The sequence below is a fragment of the Manis javanica genome, chromosome 12 (assembly GCF_040802235.1).
Source record: "Manis javanica isolate MJ-LG chromosome 12, MJ_LKY, whole genome shotgun sequence".
NCBI classification, from domain to species: Eukaryota; Metazoa; Chordata; class Mammalia; order Pholidota; family Manidae; genus Manis; species Manis javanica.
In genome coordinates, this window is record NC_133167.1 from 34,408,058 (window position 1) to 34,429,769 (window position 21,712).

Genomic DNA, 21,712 nt, shown 5'->3' on the forward strand with positions numbered 1-21,712 from the left:
TTCTGGGCAATGATTAGGTTCAGCTTGGTTTGCTCTCTAGGTCTTTCACGCAGTCAGTGACGGGGCTAGAGTCACCTCAAAGGCTCACTAACTCAGGTATCTGGCAGTTCATTTGGCTATAGTCTGGGAATTCAGCTGGCACTATCAGCCACAATACCTATCCATGCCCTTCCACGGGGCCTGAGCTTCCTTACAGCATGGCAGCTGGGTTCCAAGGGTGAATGACCTGGGAGAGAGCTAGGTTCAATCTGTAGCTGCTTTGATGACTCCCAGTCAGAAGTCATGTATCACTTCTGCTGCACTCTATTTGTCAGAATCAAGTCCCTCACTACAACTCATACTCAAGAGAAAGGCAATTATACTCCACTCCTGAATAAGAGAAGTGTCAGAGAATTTGTGGGCATGTCTTCAAACCACCATACCCACTTACTAGCTGGATGTCCTTTTTGTTCTTGGCGTTTCTGATCTGTAAAACAAGGACTGTGAGAGTAACTTACCTCCCAGGTTTTTATGAGGATTAAACAAGAAAAGAACAGTACCAGGTACTCAGTATGCCTTCGCTTAGAGCATTATCATGTCTTCTGCAGATCTGAATTGATGCCCATTGTCATCAATGACAGTATAGTTCTAAGCAGATACAGTCTGGGGAATCACCACCTTGCCAAATTCTACTGGTGGCATTTGACAAATCCCAGTGCTTGTAGCTCTTATGCCTGTGGGAACAGTTACTATAAATGGTCTGAATTCTTTGTTTCACCTGATTTTAGTGACAGCTTCCAGATATAGGTCAATCCACTTAAACCTGACTCCATTTATGGCAATTTATTTCATTATAGGATAAAGTAGTTAGAACCATGAGTAATGATTACTGTGTTTACATTGCTTTTAACACCTTAGCCAAGTAATCCTTACCTCACCCAGTGAGTAAGTTTGGATGAGCACCCATCCCTCATCTGGGTTGAGGAAATCAGGACCTGGGTTAAATGGCTTGTTCTAAATTTGACAGAGGCAAGAGGCTGGCTGGAGTGAGAACCTGATTGTCCCGTCAGCCCAGCAGCCTCTCTCCCCTGCCCTTCCCACGCCCTCTAACATGTCTAACGAATATGCAAAATGATACCCCATCATTCACTGATCATTAACTAATGCCATTTAATACACTGTATTCGGATATATATTGGTATTTGAAATTTCTTTTGAATTTTTAAAAATTTTCTGTAATAGAACTGGCAAGTGTCTACTTAGCATAATGTGAGATTAAGTGCGTTAACAGATATTAAAAACCTTATAAGTAAAAAGCACTTAGCCCCTAAATATGCTTTTTTTTCTCTTTTGGTCAAATTACTATTTTCTGATACTCTGCAGTGTCCAAACTTTTTATTTAGGTGAGGAGGAAGAACTGAGGACACTCCCACTCTTTGTCCGCATTCATGCCAGGCTGGCTTCTGGTTGTCAACCCTCTCCCCCCACCCTAGTTCTACATTTCTCGTTTGTTGTTAGTAAATTCGGAAGTAAAAATGGTCGCAGGACCGTGCGGAGGCTGGGACGGACCCTCTCCTTCCCTCTTTCCAGTCCTTGCCGCGCCTAGGCTCGGCGCCGGGGGCGGAGGCTACCGCCCGCGCTCACCGGGGGGCGCTGTGCCACCAGCACTCGGCGGCCGGAGGTGAGTCGGCTGGGAGGCGGCGGCTGCGGGTCCCCCCGGCGCACGGAGGGGCGAATCCCGGGCGGCGAGGTCACCGCCCCCGCCCCTCGGCCGGCCCCTCCGCCTGCGGGGGAGAGGGGAGTGGCCGGGCGCCTCCCGCCGCAGCCCGCCGCCCACAGCCGCCCGGCACTCCGCAGCGGGCGCTCACCGGAGCCCCAGCTGCGGCGCGTGGGAGCGGGACCGGAGCGCGGGACAGCGTCACCCGGCAGCCTCTGCCGAGCAGCCGCCGCGGGAGCCCCGCAGGCTCGCGGTGGGCCCGCGTCCCGGATTGCCGCCGGAGAGGGGGAACGACGAGGAGGCGCGGTGGCGCGCGGCGAGGTAGCGGGGTCACTTTCCCTCTCTCCCCTGCCATTCCCACTCCGTCCTGCCGTGGCCCGCCAGGGCGAGTGAAGCGGGCGCCCCGCGCCTTTGTGCCCGGGGTCCTTGTGGCCCCGCTGCAGCCCAAGGGGTAAAGGGTCAGTGGGGTCTACGGTTCTCCTCTCCGGCCGAGGCGCCGCTGCGGCGAGAACCCGCGAACGCTGGAGGTCGCGCAGGGTGGTCGTGATTCCGCAGTTGTGTCGGCAGTGGGCGGGACCGAAGAGGGCTTGTAAACTAAGTTGGTCTTACTTTGCTCCATCCCCTCGTACCTGGGGGCAGAGTGGAATCCAGGTCTGCTTCGTGTTCACCCACATCCCCTCCATCTCTCTGGCCCACGGCTATTTCCCGGCCCCTTGGTTCTATGGAAGGGCACGAGGTGGCCTCCAGGAAGCAAAGTGGAGGTAGAACAATGGGGCGCCCTGGGGAGTGGGGTTCAGGTGCGGTGTGCCCGGGCGGCGGGGCCCCAGGACCGGATAGGGCGCCCTGCGCGTGCAGCTGCGCTCTGCTCCTTTGTTCCACCGCAGCGGAGGGGGCTGCTCTGGGTCTCGTTTCCTGCCGGGGATGGGATTGATTCTCCGTCCCAGAGAGGGAAGGGGAGGGGGCGGGGCTGGAATGGAAACCAGATTGGGAAAGCGAGTCCTAAGGGGTGCTTGCTGGAGGCAGCGAAGAGAGTTGGGTGGTGGTGGTGGGGGGGGGGCGGTGATGAGAGCGCCCTGGAGGGTTGATTACAAACACACAACATTATGTCCAAAGGCCGTGTGGGTTTCTGGACTTTATTTGTAATGCTTTGTTCAGGCTGATTAATTGCTGCAACAAGTTGTGCACTTCCTTGAGTTCTAGGCGCTCCCAATGTTAGTTTGCTGAAATCAGATCTTAGTTACAGTGAAAGACTTTTCTTTTCTTGCTGTGAATCAGGGTACTTGTGTGTATGTGTGTGCCTGTGGATCTGTGTGTGTCGCTAGGGGATACTAGTTTGAATGGGTAGGTGGCAAATATAGATGATTCTGACATAAAGTAATTTTCTCCGTTGCAATATACTATAGTATAACAATTTTCCAGGAATGTTTTTGGGGTGGGGGAACCACTGGAAAATTAGATACTGCTAAGTAAATAAATCAGATTATGTAACACTGAATTGAAAAGCCCTTTCTTTCAGTCTTTCCCAGAAAACACAGCACACACAATTAGCGTTGGGGTCTAGAGTTGAGAAGCCACGCTTCTGTGTTTTCACACCCCTAACGTGGATCATCTGGAATAAGGAAGAGAACACCTTTATGGTGAATAGGAATTTTTTTTAAGGGGAAGTGGAGTTAAATGGAATATGTTGGGTATTATTAGTTAAGTGACCCTTCCCAAGATTGGAATCAAGAAATTTAAGAGGATTGACAGCCCTTGGAATGGAGCCGTGGAGGATTGGATGGTGCATGTTTTTTGAATGGGATATTCCAAGCAAAACTGTTTTGGGAGGAGGCTGACATTTCCAGGCATTCATGGTTTGTGCCTATGGGACACTGGTGGAAGGATCCCACAGTCAGCCTGCAGGTTAGACTTACTGTGATAATTTAGGAGACATTCAGTTACAGTAGTCCGGCTGCGGGCAGGTCTGGCACGGGGCTCAGTGTTGCCTCTCTGACAAGCCTGAGGGCCCGTGTTAAATCACCCCCTGGCCGTGCATTTGAAGGCAACCAAGTTTGAAAGCCTCTTAACCGTAGAAGGGGAATTAGGAGCTTACTGTGGGGGAAAGAATGTGTGCTGCCCACTAAGTGGTAATGGAAAAGGGCTTTATAAGCTGCTGCGGAGCGTTTATCTATTTCTTGGGGGATGTGGTCAGATTTTCAGGCCAGGCTGAAAAGCAGTGGACTTGTCCTCAGGAGCCATGATGTGAATGAATGAAGTTCAAGTAAGATGTTGTCCAACTGTCAAGCTGTTTGTTATTAGTTATAATACTCTGCCTGGCCAAACATTGTGCCATAGCAGCAAGCAGAGGGAGATTTCTTACTGTTATTTTGCCGTTTTGGATGTTTCATTTATGTTGTGAATTGTTTTGTAAAATACAGCACAATTGAATTCTTCCCAAGTACCCATTGGAATAAACATTAAGAAAATGCAAAGCATAAGACCGCCTAACTGCTACTGGAGACAAGGATGGGGACCCTTTTAAATAGCTGGTTTCTGGCTGCGGGCTCTCCGGGTGGATCCCCTGTTGTGTGATGAGGCTGTCTACAGGCTGTACCCACTTCATGGGGTGGGATGAATCATCACTCTGTCAAGCCTGGAGTTAAGACTGGCTCTGCCTGGTTACTGCAGTTAGGCAAAGCGATAGGGGACCTTTGGTATCAGTGGGGAAGGGGTGGAGGTTGGATTGGTGTTTGGCTAAGAAGGGATCCTCAGAGTGTAGGATCTATGTTTTAGCATTTGTCCTTATGGGTGTAATTCTCCCTTCTGCCTCTCTTACACATATTTCCAATAGCTAGATAACTTAAATCTTAATTAAATAGCCTACCAATAATTGTCACTATCATTTAGTAAGTGTTTAGCATGTACAATGGGTTTTCCATACATTACACTGTGAATCCTCACAGCTTGATAAGGTTGGTATTATATCCATTTTACAACTGAAACCAAGGCCTAGGGAGTTTAGTTAACTTGCCTCTTACACCCTACTTATACCCAACTAGTAAGTGGCAGAAGTGAGATTTGAACTCTGGTTTCTGATTTTGAAGTCCATACTCTTTTTAAGTAAACACTGTATGGTATGATATCTTTCAATAATAGGAATAACAACACTTTAATTACTATTTGGTTAGCTTTTTGCAGATTTCAGAGCACTTTCAGGTATGTTGTCAGAATCGATCCTCCCAAAACCACTGTGAGATAGGTTTGGAAGGCTAGATGAGTGGCATCACAACTCCTTTTGTTAAAGGAGAAAAAACAATTATATTGTTAAAAAGTTTTATTCTGTGAGATGGCCTGTGTGAGTAAGCTTTAAGTGAATGAAGCCTTATTTTTAAAAAGCAAGGCTGCCAACATTTAAAAATAAGTTCTTTTTTGGAAACTTTTAAAAGTGGTGGAATGAAGTAGATCTTACATAGCATTAAAGTATTTTGTATTTATTGAAATCCATTTTAATGCTTTCATCGTAATAATTTTTATTAGAACACCACACTTTGCTTCTTTAGTGAGACCCAATGCCAGACTGTCTCTTTAGAAGAGAAATAAGGGGGGAAGGAATGTGATTATAAAGAGGAAGTGAGGCATCAGAACTGGAAACACACACAGCAGCAGGCCTTAGATTTTCCCAGCACATGCTTTTTGTCCAGGCAGTCGCCTTTTGCAGAAGAAGGGAAGTGTCAAGGGTCTTTCTTTACAATACCCTCTGAGATCATCAGATTTCTGAGCTCTGTGGGAACATGCATTCCACAGGATTTCAGTGCTCATCCTTTCCCCACCGGGGAAGTGGATGAGCTTAAGCATCAACACGGACCGGGAATGGAAGTGGTGTCCACCCTTGTGGTGGGATGGAGCATGGTGCCGAGCAGGAGGCATTGACCTTAACCCAAGAGTGACCACTAAGTGCATGAGTGGCATGCATTTTAACATTTGGCATCATGAATTGTTTATGAATTTCTCAGAATGTTCCTGGACAAATAGAAAAGTCAATATTGTTTTTTCTGCTGTTGCTGGGATAAGACTTTGAAGACTGAAAGTTCTACCTTTACTTTAATTATTTCAAGCTAGGACATCATTTGGGGACTACAGGGATTGTGATGTAGTACAGCAACTTTTGTCTCCTCATGTCCTTAAATTCCCCTTCACTGGATATTTAGAGGAAGGTGAATGTTGTGGTCTGCTAAGCTCTAACAGGGAGCATCTTCCAGCTTTCCAGGGGAGAAAGATGGAGGTTGCTCAGTAGCATCGCATTCTTGCAGGCTTTGCAGATCTATTTTCAGTTGGCAGTATGCTTCCCCCATTTGTTGTTTAGTAAGCACACAGTACATGCGAGGCTCTGCCTTAAGAATCAATAAAGAAAACCCATTATGCCTTGAAGGACATAGATGTCAGGGTGGACATGTGTGCCCAGAGAATGGATGTCGGTGAAAGGAAGAAAATGACTGTAACAGCAGCAGTGACCTGGGCTACACCAACACGCGCTGCTGGGACAAAAGCTGAAAACTAACAAAAGCAAGAGAAAGGGAGGAAACTGAACCCAATGCCTGGTTTCATTTTCTTCAACGTGTGGTGGTACGGAGGGGTCAGAGACATGGAGGGGTCAGCTCTCTGAACTCTTGCCTCTGAAGGTTAGATTGCTTGGGATGTTGGGAAGCATTATCCTGGTGAGGTTTCTGCCTGAACAGCACTGTTCCTTGGGAGGTGTTAAATCGCTTGGATATGGCAAGTCCCTGGTGCCCTCCTGCTTTCTTCCGTCCACACCTGCCGGCATCCCGTCCCCATCGTGTGTTAGCATGGCTGTCGATTCAAGCCTGCTAAAGCTGTTCATAGACTTCAGGCGTGTTTGCATTGTGGACAAGAAATGCCAGGTCGCCAAAGAATGAACCATTCATATTTTGTATGACATTCATGCCTCTGTTGGTTAAGTATTGGGTGCTTTTCTTTGTCAGGCCTCATCCTGGGTGCTTTCTGTAGCTGGTTTGACTTAATCCCCATTGCAGTCTTTCAGTTGGAGATGCTTATACATGAGGGAATTGAGCAACTTGCCTACGCTAGTAGAGATCAAACCCAAGACTGCTTTCTTTCCAGAACAACATACTGCTTCATGCTGCGTGTCCTTTGAAACTCTGGGCCATTTTTAAGGAGTTTGTTTAAGGAGTAAGAGTGGGAGCCCACTGTGACAGTCTCTTTCCCTCCTGGCTTGCTTCCCTTGTCCCCAGGAGTCAGGATTTCTGTGGGTGTCTTAGTTAGTCCAGAGCTGGGAGAGTTGGTTGAAATGCTTCTCAGTTTCTCCTTCGTTTCTGGGTTTGGCTCTCCTTGCTGCACCATTCTTCCCCCGATGAAGGCGCCTCAGAAGCAGGGTTCAGCCTGCTGTGAGAGCCTTCAGGAGCCTGGTGAGCTTGCCTGCCTGCTGGGCTTCCTTACTCTCTGCCTGTCACATTTTATCTGCAAGAATTGATGGCCGTCAGGGAGATTCCCAGGGGTTCGTGAGCTCTCTGCTTTCTGGCCTATCTGAGCACAGTACCCACCCTGCTGGGTATACTACTGAACTCAGGGTCTGAGTATGTGGATGAAGTGGTATGAGAACCATTGCAGAGCTAGGGCTCAGAGAATATAACTTTGCACAAGACGGGGAAGGAAAGAGTTGGTAGGGAATTTTTCTTCTTCCAAGGTAGATAGTGTTAGAAATAGAGATCTGGAGAACACTGAAAATTGATAGTCTTCCTTTGCTTATCAGATAAAAACACTGAGGTTCTAAAAAAATACCAGGTATCTGTCTGGCTTTCCTTGAGAGCTCAGAGGCCAGAGGAGACCAGGTCTCTCCCTCTGGGGACTTTTCCACCAATCCTATGTGGACTCAAGATGCTTTGAAATTGCCCAGATGCCTTCCTCTTGCTGTGTTAAAATGAAAATACAGGTCAAAATTGTACAGTTTTTTTAAACTTGTGAAAAAAAATTCAACATCCTTAAAGAGGTTTGAAAAAGTTGAATCAGAAGGACAATGGCCCAGATTAATTATTGGCTCTATTGTCTTGTCTGTGCACATCATTTCCCTACTCATTCTCACTGGTTTCATAAAAGCCATTTTTCATGCACTTAAACCAAAACATAACAATAAACACTTTTTTTTTTCAAAACCTTTTAAGTCTTGATTGAAAAATCCCCCCTGGCCCCACTTAAACATTTTCCAGTGTGCACATTCTCCTTCCTCAGTTGCTGCTTGATTTTAAATTCAATTTTATTAGACCCTGAAGCACTGTTTGCAATGTGCAGATTGCAAATATGCTCAGTTCCTAGCTGATCATTTTTTTCCCTTGAAGGTGCTTCAAAAGGATCATCACTATTTTATTTATTTTAGAGTCCTTCTAAAATACTTCTAGGAAGAATTTAATTTTTAAAAATATTGGGCTTAGGCCAATTTGCATGGCTAGCTTTTTTTTTTTTTTAATAGCTCTCTTTCAGTTTGTGTACATTTATAGTAAGTTGACCACAGTTTTGATCCACTTCTGATGTGGTGAACCATCTAGGAAAAAGTTCTCACTTGCCTGAAATCTTCAGGGTGTTGAGAGGATTCATAAAAATATCTGAATTGCCACATTGGGTCAGATTCAGGAATTTGCTTCCTGTAGAAGCAGAATACTCAGTGTTTTGTCATGTTCGGGCAACAGGCTGGAGTTGGACCTTATAGCTTAATAGGTTTTGGGGATATCTTTTAAACATCCATAATTGCATAAACTCTTCAAAACCTCTCATCCATATATTTAAATTCATATATTCAAATTCTTGAGTTATTTTTATCCTATATTTCATAAAGGCAGAACTTGATTGTATTGGTATTTTGACTTCAAATGCCCAATTTTTGGAATGGTAGAGTAGTAAAGTTGAATTGTCCTTAGAGATCACTGCTGTAACCCCTTCATTGTATTTGAGACTTGCTCAGGCTAATAAAGTTTATGGGACAGATCTGGGAACTTGACCCCAAGTCTTTTCTTGCTCAGTTTTCTTTCTAGGGGAATATCTCAGTGTCTCCCCACACCCATCTAAATCCATGCTTAGGATCCATTACCTAATAGTTGATCTTATTTTGACTTTACTATTTGTGTTAACAGCACACCTGTCATTATTGTGACTTTGGATTTAAGAAGTATCCACTACTTCTGCTTCTTGTGACCCATCCATGTATATATCCACTCATTTGCTGTGTTTGCTGGATTGTTGCCTTTTATTTTCAAATCTTTTAAGCCTCTGTTCTGGTTCAGACCTTTGAAAGGCTGGGTTACAATGTAGCATTTCCCAGATGGATGTTTCAATAATACCAGGTTGGAAAAAAAAACAAACCTGCAAAGTTAATAGGTCTTAGTGTAAAAAAGTGTTCCTTGGCTAGTTACGTGTTTTAAATATATTTCTTTTTAGAATGACTTCTAGTGGCTTTTTATTTTTGACTAGGCAGTATGCACATGTCCCAACTTATGCGACCATTGGACCACTTTTTGGGGGGATCATGTTGTAGATAACAATGCTGTAGTCACGTCACTGTATTATTTCTAGGACCATCACTGTCTGACTTTCTAGTGGAATATGTATTCTGTGTGAGCCACACTTGGTTCACTGTCAGATTTGTCTTATGCGTTTTTACTTTGTTGTTCTGGATCTTTCCTTCACTCCAGAAACCCCTCTTCACCTATCAGACCTACATATCTTTCACAACCCAACTTTGTTCCCATCTTCTCTGCCAGTTAGCCCCAGACTCTTGCTTTTCTGAACGTATGGAATTTACTATTTCTTAACTTAAAAAAAGAGAAAATATTTGAAATGGTCAAAATTTTGAAAGTAACATTGCACACCCATAATAGTTAAATTATTGGAATTCACACAAAATGCCATTTTCCATATTTACATCAGTTGATTCATCACATGCACATTGCATTCTTTTCTTTGTCTCCACCAGATTAAATTGGACATATTATTCAAGCATGTGACTTAAAAATTTTTTTTTATGTTATTGCAATTGCATTGTATTTATATAGAAATTCAGGGAGAATTGATATGTTTATGGTTTCATGGCTTGCCATCTGCAACCTGATATACCTCTCTATTGAGGTTTTCCATGCCCTTCAGTAAAATTTTATAATTTTATGTGTAAACTCTTTTATGTGTTCTGTTAGATTTGTGCCACAATGTTTTATGGTTTTTGTGGTCGTTGTGAATGGAATTGTTTAATGAGTTTTCTGATTGGTGTTGCTGGAGTTCAAGAATGGGATTGATTTTGTATTTTGTAGATGGTTCTTGATGGATCAAGTTTACCTTTAAACTTACGTTTGTTATTGGAACCTGAAGTTGGGCGGCTTTAATAATAGAGCATGAAATAACAACCTGTAAAATGTCACAATTCATTCGACTTTTAAAATAACATGGAATTACCTGTACTAGGCACTCAGTCTTTAGTGGTGGTCTGAGCAGGTGTAGTTTCTGCTCTCACAGAATATGACAGGAGAGAAACATTGCAGAAATGAATTCAGATATTTATGACATGTTTATGAACTGTGGTAGATGCTGTGAAAGGAAAAGTGCAGGAGGCCGTGGCAATAAGAAAAAGGTGAGGGGAGGAGAGTTTAGATTTAGGGTAGAGGGAGGGCCTTTCTGAGGAAATGGGCTTTCAGATTGGTGCTGGAAGAGAAGGATGAAGAGCTTTCAGTTGGTGAAAAATGGGCTCTGAAGCCCTTGAGTGGGGCTCTGCTGTTAATGGTAGATTAATGAGAATTTTAGTAATCAATGACAAATCAAGTTATTGCTTCTTAGTAAATCATCATAATAGTATTATTTAATAATGGGGGTTTGGGGGGCATAGGGGTCCAGTCTGAGTTACACATACCTGAGTCCAGCCAGAATAACAGCCCTTTGATCATGGAGGCTTTGCCCCTGGGGCGTGTGCCTGAGCCCTGTTCTCTCTTACATGGCCGTGGGTCCTTGCCTCAGTTGGGCAGTGTGTGCAGTGGTTGCAGGCTGGGCTCTGGAGAAAGTAGTGGTTTGGAAACTTGACACTTTTGCCGTAGTAGCCCATGTCTTTGGGCTTGAAGCTTAATCTGTTTCTGCCTGTTTTCTCATCTGCAGAATATGGGTAACAATAGAATTTTCCTCTTTGGATTATAGTAAGGATTAACTGCATTAACACATGTATTGTCTAGAATAGTGTCAAGCACAAGTGCTCAGTGTAAATGTGAGTTACTACTACTCAGCTTTTCCTGAAAATGGATTCATAGGGTTCCACCAACCTCCCGGCAGATCTGTTTGAATCCAAGCAGTGCATATACTATATGATTTGAAATGGGATTCTAGTTACTCCTCTGAAAAACATGTAGGAGTAAAGGTGGGAAAGAAACCAAAATGTTAAAAGTGATTGTGTTAGTGTAGTAGATTAGGGTGACTTTTCTTTTATCCCTTTTATTTTACACATTTTCTGTAATCTGGTTATGTTACCTCTGTTCTAATAATAATAGAATAAAATCTTACGAAGAAAGGTCAGGCTGGCAGTTGCCCAAGTGGTTCATTAGAGCGGGGCAGAAGAGGGTGTGATGCCAGGGTTCTGCCTGCTGCCGTTGCATTCACAGGTGGAGTCCTTTCCCATTTATGCCTATAGTTGCAGAAATGCATGGTGTTTAAAAAAGTCTAGTAGAAGGGACCCCGAAGGTTAGGAGGTTGGGGAAATGGTTCCTTCTGAAACTCTTTTTTCCTTGAATGCTCCTTTTTCTGTCAGTGTTTTCCATTTTTGTTTCTTCTTGTGCTCTGGTAGGCTCCTGGCCATCTTTCTCTTTTGGAGGCTCCTTTTAATACATAGTTTAGTGCTGTAAGAAGGCAAATGTAGATGATCAGATGATCAGGTGTGTGCCTATGGACTAAGTATTAATCCAGGCTAGACAAGGGCAGCAAGACATCCACGGATGCAGAAGATTTCTCTCAAAGCAGGGGGGGTGAGGTTCTGAGCCTCACCTCTGTTGATCCCCAAATTCTCACCTGATGGCCCCCCTGCGACTGTGCCTGTCTTAGGTTGTTCCTCCCTTGAGGAATCTTACCCGTCTCTGGCTAACCAGTCATCTTCCGGGGCCATACAGGGAAATGTAAAGTTGGTAAGTGAGAGAGAAGCCATATTGTTTGCAAAGGTTAGCTTTTTACTTCTTTGCAGATTTATGCCCTGTGGCTTCTATGCCCAGCACTTGTCTCGAGGTATCTTTACCACCTGGAGGAATTATGATACTCGGTAAATTCGATATGAGGCACGAATTCTATTTAAGGTTTGTAATTAGGAAGGAAGAAGAAAAGCTATAGATGTATACCCCATCTTTCCCTTTACTGGCTCTCATGCAGAAATGATGCACACATTTCTACAATGCCGTATAAAGAGTATATTTTATTTCTTATTTACTGTAAAAAATAAACAGATTTTCACTCTCAAAAGCCTGAATTAAGTTGCCTCCTATTTATTCCACCTCAAATTAATTAATTAATTCACTTACTCATCTCTGCAGGTCAGTGCCTCCTAAAAGCACCAAAAATCTTGAGGGGATTGGGAGGATGGAAAGAAGGGAAGGTTGAGGGAATGCTTAAGTTGTATTTTGCCTCTTTCCCTATTTTTGCTTAGGGTTACCTATGTTGCTACTGTTTTTTGTTATGTGTCAGAATTTTTAAAACTCTTTTAGACTGGAAGAACAGAAATCTGGAAAATTACCAAAATATATTTTTACAAAGAAAAACATTGCCATTTATGACACATTTCCTCAAAAGCCTATTGATTTTAATTACTTTTTAAAAAATGCAGTGAGCTTCCCAGCTTTCCTTTCATGTCTGCTTCTTGTAAAATTGTGAGTGGAGAAATGGGTTTTCCTGCTAACTTTATTTTACCTGTAGGAATTTATTCTTAAGCAGTGGCATTCTGTAAGTATCTCAAAATAGTACTGACACAGATTTCAAAGAAGGTACGACAGCAGAGTTGCCTGCCATCAGCGGAAGAGCTATTTACTTGAGAAATACTATGAATTTCAGTGAGATTTCACAGTTGAATGTAAAAGCTAGTTGTAGGTATTTAAATAAGATAATGCCTTCTATACCTTGTTCTGCAATTTATATTGGTTTTCATCTCTAACCACAAACACCTAATGAAGAATAACAAATATTTATGACTGTTCTTTCTCTGCTGTAAGATGTTTAGTACAATTCAGTAAAATTTAGATTTACAGAATGGGTATAACTAGAATTTAGTATTTATTTTTCAAAAGGATCATAGGAATCCTTTAAAGGAGAAACATTATATATACCAGTTTTGAGTAAGGCAGAGGTTTAGAAGGTCTGTATATCCAAGGCTGCTCTTAGGTTTTATCACAGACTCACAGAGCTGTGAGCCTCATCTCGTATCACGTTTGTTGGTTGTTGGCCTGTTGCATTTCATATACACCAATATGTGGAGAGGGAGAACTTTGTTGGGGTAGTTGAGGCATACCCTTGGTGGGACGTGAGTGTTGAAGAAGTAATGGTAAAATTATCCACCCAACTTTAATATTTGCCATTTGTTGCCCGTTGAAAAAAACAACCCAAAAGTATTGGCAAAATGTTAAAGGAAACTTGTACCATTTTACATCCTTAGAGGTGACCAGTTTTCTATCTCATGGATTCTAGGATGGAATAGTTGACAAATGCCCTCCTCCTGGGATGGAGAAAACGCCCCTTCCTTACCTGGCAGTCAGCCTGTCAGACATCGGGTGCAGAGGTGGCTTCATTTTCTGTGTTTCAGCTTCCAGCTTTGCTTGCTCTCCTGGCAGCGGCTTGTGTATGGTGATTTTTTCTTACTAGAACTGTTAACAACTGCAGCAGATGTTGGGAGTCCAGTTCTGCAGTCGTGCAGCTGTTTCCATGTCCATTTGGATTTCTTGAAAGAATTAATCAATTTTTAAGGATCTTATGCTGAGGGCAGCAAGTATAATAGGATTTAGGGGGAAACTTTATTTTATGGGAGTTTGTGTTGAATCTTGCAATGGACGTAGCCTGGGGGTGGAATGGCAGTGAAGGGAATTCTGTAGTAAACTTCCCATTTATCTTAAAACCAAGCAATTCAGAATGTCCAAGGTTACTAGAACTCTCATTTAGATGTTTTGTACTAGAGAATCATCTTAAGAACATTATAGAAAGTCTGGAAAGTGGAGCTAAAAAAAGATGTCTCTTGAGCCAGCTACTTTAAAATAGCAACTGTGGTGATTTCTAAAAATTCCTGTCCAAGCTTTTTATGAGCATGTTTTAAAATCTGTATTGCTGCATAGGTTTTGAAATAAATTTTGTAGTTGTATTTTGCCAAATACCATCATTTCCCCAAACATCCCTTTTGATTTGCTTCCGCCACTTGGTTGTTATAAATCATATGGTGATGAACATCTTCTTACACATAACCTTCTCTTTATGTTGGATGATTTCTGACAGTGGATACTGTGAATGAGCTGATTGGACCAGAGATAGTTGGGAACATTCTGATGTACCCCTCTTTAATCAGTGGGTTGCATATTATGATTGGATTGAAGGGAGCGGGGCAAGTTGGAGTCTGGGGTGGCTCCCAAGTTTTTGGCCTGTATGACGTCGGGAGTGGCTGGCCTAGACAGGCCTGAATGGGATGGGTTCTGTTTGGGATGTGGGGCCTCCGGGCAGTGAGTGAGGTTCAGCAGACTTGAAATGCAGAGCTTGGGGCTCAGGGACAAGCCAGGGCCTAAGGTCCAGATGAAGGGCTCACTGGCTTCTAGGTATGGTAGTTGAAGCTGTGGGCATCAATAGGATTGCTTAAGGGTGGAGTGGGAAGAGAGGAAGGTGGGTCACAGAACTCTGGGAACATTATATTGTGACAGTAGAGGAAATCTCTAAGAAGAATGAGGAGTGGTGGGGGTGGGAAGTGGGCAGCCTGGAAGAAATGGCCATGTGGAACCCAGGGCAGGAGTTTTATGGAGCAATCACTGGGCAGCAAACAGGTGGTGGTAGCATTTGAGTTGAAGCTGTTTCAGGGGCATGTGCTGAATACTGGGTGCCTAGGAAGGGTGCAGCTGTCAGGTAGGCCGTGTCAGAAACCTTAGCTGTGGAGGAAGAGACAGAGTAGGCAGTTGGCAGAAGGGGTTGTAGGATGGCGTGTTAGTCAGTGAGGGCTGCTGTAACAAAACATCGCAGGCTGGGTAGTGTAAACAGAAATATGATGTCTCACAATTCTGGAGGCTGAAGTCCAGGATCAAGGTGGGGGCAGGTTTGATCCTTGGCTTGCACATGGCCGCCATCTCATCGTTCTTACATGGTTGTCCCTCGTCCATGTTTTGTGTGTCCCCATCTTCTCTTCTCATCAGGACAGCAGTTAGATTAGGGCCCAACTAAGGGCCTCATTTTAACTTAATCACCTCTTCGAAAGCTCTGTCTCCAAAGACAGTCACGTTCTGAGGTCCTCAGAATTAGGGCTCCAACATAGGAATTTGAGGGCCACAATTCAGCCCCAGATGGATGGATTCAAGGCCTGACAATCCACTTGGCTCCCTCCTTCCTCTGTGCTCCACCCTCTTCCATGCTGTTGACCACCTGCTCCTCCTTGACATGCTCCCATCTCTTGGCTTTAGTCACCTGTTCTACCCCCTCCTCATGTCCTCCTGGTCCCCCCTCATGTCCTTCTGGCCCCCCCTCATGTCCTCCTGGCCCTCCCTCATGTCCTCCTGGTCCCCCCTCATGTCCTCCTGGTCCCTTGGTGTCCAGGTTCACAGGGTTTGGGCCTAAACCTTCTCTTCCTGATACCAGGTTCATCTGTCTTCAATTCCTCTTCAACTCGAACTCAGTCTTCTATAGCAGAGTATCCTTCTCCCAGGCATAGGATCTGTGGCAAGTTAAATCAGTAGCGTGTTTTATTTGATGATAAGACTAAACCATTTTGTAATCTTGTCCCTGTGGTTGCTCATCACACAGGTAAAAAACAAAAAAACCCAAAAAGATATACAGTGGGAACATTGATTTAGGTCAATGTTCAGTACGAATTTATATTTGAGTTCACCTCATATTTTACAAATTAATGTTTTTCTCCCTAGAGTTTGATTTTGGGTTCCTTTCTTTTCAAGAGCCTCCCTTGGTTAAAATAAGACTGAGTGGGTAGCTCTCCTGTAGATTCTTGGGGCAGAATTATTTGCCAATTATGGTCTTCTAATTATACTACCTTTTTTTCTCTAGCTGTGTTTTTTATTTTTGAATTAAAGGTTTATAGAGGTTAATGTTATCCTATTTGTTGCTGAGGAGGGGGCCTTTACATACATGATATGAAAACATCCAGGTTGACTTTTGAGTGTATGTTATTTAAACTATGCTTGGTTGTTTTGGGGTTTCTGGCCTGTACGTGTCTACATAGTTTTTCTCTCAATAGCCTTTTGAAGTATATTATCAATATGATTTCTACATAAAAGTTCATATTTTTATTGAAGAGGCTGACTGTTAGATTTCTAAAGGTATGTAAACTATGGACAGTTGACTGTTTGGCTACCTAAAATAGAAGCATCCAGATTTTGCTGGGCAACCTTGAGAGGAACATTTATCTCTGTTGACAGTTTTAAAGAAGTATGTGATTTTAAAGTATGAAACTCAAATTTAGTATTTAATAGTAATGTATTCACTCTTTCTGTCTTTAAGAGCCAGGTTGTGGAATGACGTGACCTTGTACTCTTGACTCTATGTCTGGTTGTGGGTTTGCAGTGTTATTTTTGTGCTTTCTTAAATGACTTAAGCACTTATGACTGTAGATTTGGGACAGAATAAAACTGGTAGTTGGATATAGTTTTGAAAAGCCAACCAGATTTTTAACTTGGCAATATGGTAGTGCTATTCATTTTTACGATTGTCTAGGCTCCCAGTTTAGAAATCATTGAGTCTTAGTGACCTCCAGATTTGCTGGATTAGTTGGTGTTCTTTTCCCCTGAAAAATATTTCACGTGGTGCCCAAAACACACTATAGGCTCAAAGTTAGAGGGCTGCCCTGCAGTGAGCTCTTGAGTTCTGTTCCTGTGGTAGAGGTGTGTGCTTATCCAGACTTAACTGTGTTCATCCCCAAACTTCTTCATACCTTTTGTACTTCCTATATTTAATACAATGATTTTAAATTTATGTGCAAAATGAATTGTTTCTATGAAAACTCATTTGAATGTTTTGGAAACCATCTAAATAAGAGTAAGTTTCTAAAAATGATTGCAGCTGATTCAGGAGTGGCTAAGATAACTGTAAAGGGCTTGGGGGATCATCAAATAAAAATATTCTTTCATTGATATTGTCAGCCATTCCGAATAGATAGGTTAAGTTGTGGTTCTGCAAACCTGAGAATCTTAGTGGCTCAAAGTAATAATCTATATATTCACATTGTGTGTACATTGTAGGTCAGGTGGGGGCCCTGCTGCAGGGCGCCCTCATCCTTGCCCCGGGGCACAGTCCAGCGGAGCAGCCCTCTGGAGCTCTGCCGATCCTGCTGCAGAGAGAGGAGCTGCTGTGAAGCCTGTGTGTCCATATGCCTGCATTCAGCAACATTTTTTTTTTTTTGCTTTGGCAATTATCTTTATAGTGTTGGGAGTCTGGGATATTTACAGCAACATATATTTCCAGCAAAAAAAAAAAACAAAAAACAAAGCACACCCACCCGCTGCATAAATTTGTACCAAATGTATAATATAATCTCGTACATCCTGCTTTATGTCCTACTCGTCCTCAAAAAGTCAAGGTCAAATTTTACTTCTTCAGCCATCCTTTTCTGATCCTCCTATGCCATGATAATCGCTCCACCTCGAGACATAAACGTTAGTCTCTATATACCTCTTTTAGGGGTCAGTCATCTGCTCTACGGGAGCACTTGTTTTATTTCTTATCTTGCTCTTAAGTATTTTCCTTTCCCTGGCTAGATTGCAGAGACCTGGGGAGCAACAGATATGTCTCTAATTCTCTCTTCTCCTAGTGTCTGGGTATACCAAGTGCACAGGGCAGAGTGGTCGGCTCTTGATAGGAGAGAGTCCAGCCTGGTTAATCATAAAATATGGTTCTGGATGGAAGCTGAGGCCGCTTCTTCCTAGCCACAGGATATTGACCTACTTTTCCTTTATCTGTGTGCAAAATATTTGTTGTACTTAGTGTGTTCTCTCTGTCACAACGAATGTTTGTCTCTCCCTTATATGAACTGAGTGCTTAAGTGCTAGTTAAATCAGAGGGAAAAAAAATGGAGAAGAAAAGTTGGTAAGCAGTTTTAATTTCTAAACTTATAACTACATCGTTTAAAAAGAACTCTATAATTTTTATGTCTGTCTATCTATCTCCCTGCCTACCTACCTACCTCCTTATTGAGAGACATAAGGGTGGATTGTAAATTTTAAGTTTTGATGCCTTTTAAAATGCTGATTTACAGTGTAATGATGCAGTATTTTGAAAACTTTTTTTTGATAAGCTACTTGTAGAAGGAAATGAACTTTTCTTAAGCAGGCATATACAATATAGTTCACTTTAGAATATTTTGCTTCCTACTAAAATTTCCCTTGGGAAAATTTCTTGTATGGTTCTATGAATGATCAAGCTGATTAACTTTAAAATTGATTTTTTTTTTCTTTTTGTATGGCTTTAGAGGTCAAGTGTATGCTGTATTCAAGAGAAAAAAAGTGTATTTTGTGTGGGGGGGGGCATTTGTATGTCTGTAGCCTTATATAAATATATAGGAAATAATTGTTGTCTTCTACAGAACTTTTGGAAATTAGAACTGTTATTAAACTTAGTTGACATTCATAAATTTAAATTTAGTAAACAAATTTCAGTGGACATTTTAATTTGTGACTTAAAAGAGATTATTGAGTGATGGCATGCCTTATACATTGGTTGGCTGTACTGTATATGTTTCCTTTCTTCATAAATACTTTAGAATGTATTTAGAGATATGTAAGGTATGTGTTGTGGTGCATTTAATTTTAAATCCAGTAATGCTTCCAACATTAGAAAAATTAGGAAAAATGGGCCCAGGAAATACTTTAAAATTCTAATATGATTGTTGATTTTAATCAACTTGGGCAAAGTAACCCACTGCAGTTTAGTTATTTTCTTTACAAATTCTTTTTAAATGACAAAGTCGTTTTGCTTTCTGAATTTACACTATCAGTGTCTTTTTTGGAACATCTTAGCTATTTCTGTTTGATCAGTTCTCAGCTAGTAAACATTTTGAAATCCTAATGTAAATTGATAAACATCACTCCCTTAAGGTTACATAGTTTGTTAGACTTTATTACAGTGGAAAACTGCTTGAGGAGGCTACTGAATTTTTATTATTTAAAAAAACCTTTTTCTAAACCACTAGTAAAAAGATACACTAAAAAAAATGCATAGTTGCCTCTTTTTGCTTTTGTTACTACATTAAGTCATTAAAATAGCCAGTGTCGTTTTGCAGCTAACCATGCAGTTTGGAAACACACGGAACACACTCACATGCGCCCTAATGCCCTCCCTTAGATGATCCCGTTGATGTCGTGTATTGCTTTCCGTGCTGACTACGTTTAGACCCTTAATACATTTTTTTTTTTTTGCTGGTGAGGTCAGAATAAAGGGAGCTACTCTCCTTGCTCTGAGTCAGTGTCATTGAGCAAGATTCTTGTGGACTGACATTGTGGTTTTTCACATTCTTTATAACTAGACCCAGGATGTGTGTGTGCTCACCCAAAAGTGAAGGGACGCAGTCTTCCCAGAGGTGAGCTGTTTTTGTTAAATCAGTAGTGATGGAAGCTGGGCAGGACCTTAGCAGATGATGTATTTCCTCCTCTGGGGAACCTGAGGCTGAGAGTCGCAGTGTGCCCCAGGTCTCCTGGTGAGCCAGAGGCAGAGTGGAGTCTGCAATGTGGATGGATCTTCTGGGTTTTTATGTGGAGCCACTTTAATAGTCATTCTCACCTCTGTGGTCTGTTACGGAAGTGACAGCTGATGTTTCCCTGAGAGATAACTTGCTTCCTTACCCCAAGGAGTGCCCTGAATCCAATGCATTTCCTCCATTGTCACCTCTTTAATGAGTCTGAATGATGGGAAGGTGTCTTTTGTGAAGAAGGTAGTTCTGCTCTTGTGTACCCCAGACTGTAACGCAGGCATCTTTGTTCAGCCAGTGGTCTTCAGACAGCAACCCATAGGGGTCCCCAAAACTGACAGGCAGTGTACACAAAACCCTAGGTGAGTGGCTACCAGGTGCAAATCCCTGTACATTTTAGGGAGTGCCTAGAGTGATTTAGAGAGAAATTGCTAAAAGATTTCTATAAAGAAAGAATGAGTATAGGAGTGCTGTTAGCAGGGGAAGGGGCAAAGGACAGGAGGACTTTGGTGAAGATGTTAGCATATGGGAAGAGACTGGGACCCTCCGATCAGCAAGCCAATTCATTTGGAAGCGAAGTTGGTTTTTCCCCAGTGGCTGTATTCAGTTTAATAATCTCCGGCTGTGTCTGGTGCCCGTGCCCTGGCTGGGAACAGTCGGGTGTGCCAGTTGCGTTGAGCAGTTTTACGTTCACCTGGGGCATCCAGGGCCTTAGGTTTGCCAATCTAAATACATTTGCCTTCTTGGAATTTTTTTTTTTATCTACCTTAAGGGAACAACTTGAGAGGTCTGTGGGTTATAATTAGCATATCCCACGTGCAGCTGAGTTTGTGTTTCTGGTTATAACAGAGGTTTATAGTTTTTGGCTACCTTGTCCTGCAGGAACTCATAGGCCTTTTCAGACATTAGCTCATTAATTCCCCATAATATTCAGTGTGAGTAGGGATATCATGATCACAGGTTCCTCCTAAAGCCAGGACTGCCCATTCTCAATCTTCCAGAATTTTGCTGGTGAGGGGTGACCAGCTCCGGGTGGAGGTGGTTTGCAGACTTGGGCTTGGGGGGTTGACGGCATTCTCTGAAGTGGGGATGGAGGACTGTAGGTGACTTTCAGACCCAGGCTTTGGGGAGTGGAAGGCATTCTCTGAAGTTGCCCTGCCCTTTGACACTTGTTCCTGCCCTGTTTCTGCAGAGCTTCCTCTGGGAAGTGACGGTGGGGACAGTGAATTTTGGCTGCATTTCCTCAGAGTACTGAGCCCCATGGAATGTCTACGGCAAATGAAGCAACTCTCTAGGTTGTTTATCTGGACGCACCTGCCGGAAGGCAGTGTAATATGAGTAGGTGAGCTCTTCAGGGTCAGAAGAAACAGGCATTGGGAAGGGAGGGTGTTGGTACTTAGTGAGGCCTTTCGTATGTGAAGACTTTTTGCTTCATCAGTCGGCCTGCATGATAACCTGATGGAATGGATGTTGTCATCCTGAGTTTTTAGATCAGAAATTCAGATTCCACAGATGAATTCATTTGGATTTGAGCCTGGTTCTGTGGTCTAAAGCCGGTGCAGCCCCATACTAGGGCAGATCAAATGGGCATTTTTAGTTGCGGCACACTCTTGTTCTAAAACTTCTGCACAAAGTTACGCTTTCCCAGCGAGAAGGGAAGCTTCTGTTGGAAAAACTGTGCATGTGTGTGTGTCTGTATATGGGCGGGTATTGTGAAGAGTTTGGTGATTAGGCATTAGATTGAATGGTATGTGCAGTATAAGTGGGAAGGACTAGGACTGGTCAGCACGGCTTTCTCCTCGCCCTGGCTCTTCCAGAAACCGGGCATATACCACCTCCTGGGTCCTTTTCTCTCTCTGTTAAAAGAAAGTTTTGCCTGAAATCCTAAGACATTTTGCTCACACATCAGAAGAGATAGTTTATGGCTTGTAATCTAAAACCTTCAATGTTGTCAGAGCAGCCACTGTTATTTTTAACTAAAATAAAATCCTGATTAGTCTAGATAACATATTCATCAGTTCCACAGTTGGAAAAACTTTTTTTTTTAACCTGCACTTTGCAAATTGTTAAGTTCTAGGTGTTATCTTTCAAATCCTTAGTAACTGGCCTGTGCGGGAGATTGAGGGTGGCCA

At 42.9% G+C, this 21,712-nt stretch overlaps 1 protein-coding gene across 6 annotated transcripts in view; it reads left to right on the top strand.

The window, feature by feature from the left end:
* The first annotated feature begins 1,671 nt into the window (after positions 1-1,671).
* MYO1B (myosin IB) overlaps positions 1,672-21,712 on the top strand; it is a 161,706-nt gene continuing 141,665 nt past the window's right edge. The window contains exon 1 of one of the 6 annotated variants that reach the window (XM_037009122.2): positions 1,672-2,017. The gene's annotated coding sequence lies outside the window, so the exon portion shown is untranslated. Of the gene's footprint in view, positions 2,018-17,882; positions 17,984-20,781; positions 20,923-21,712 lie in introns of those variants that run through there. The other 5 variants (XM_073218397.1, XM_037009120.2, XM_073218396.1 and 2 more) reach the window with 5 other exon arrangements.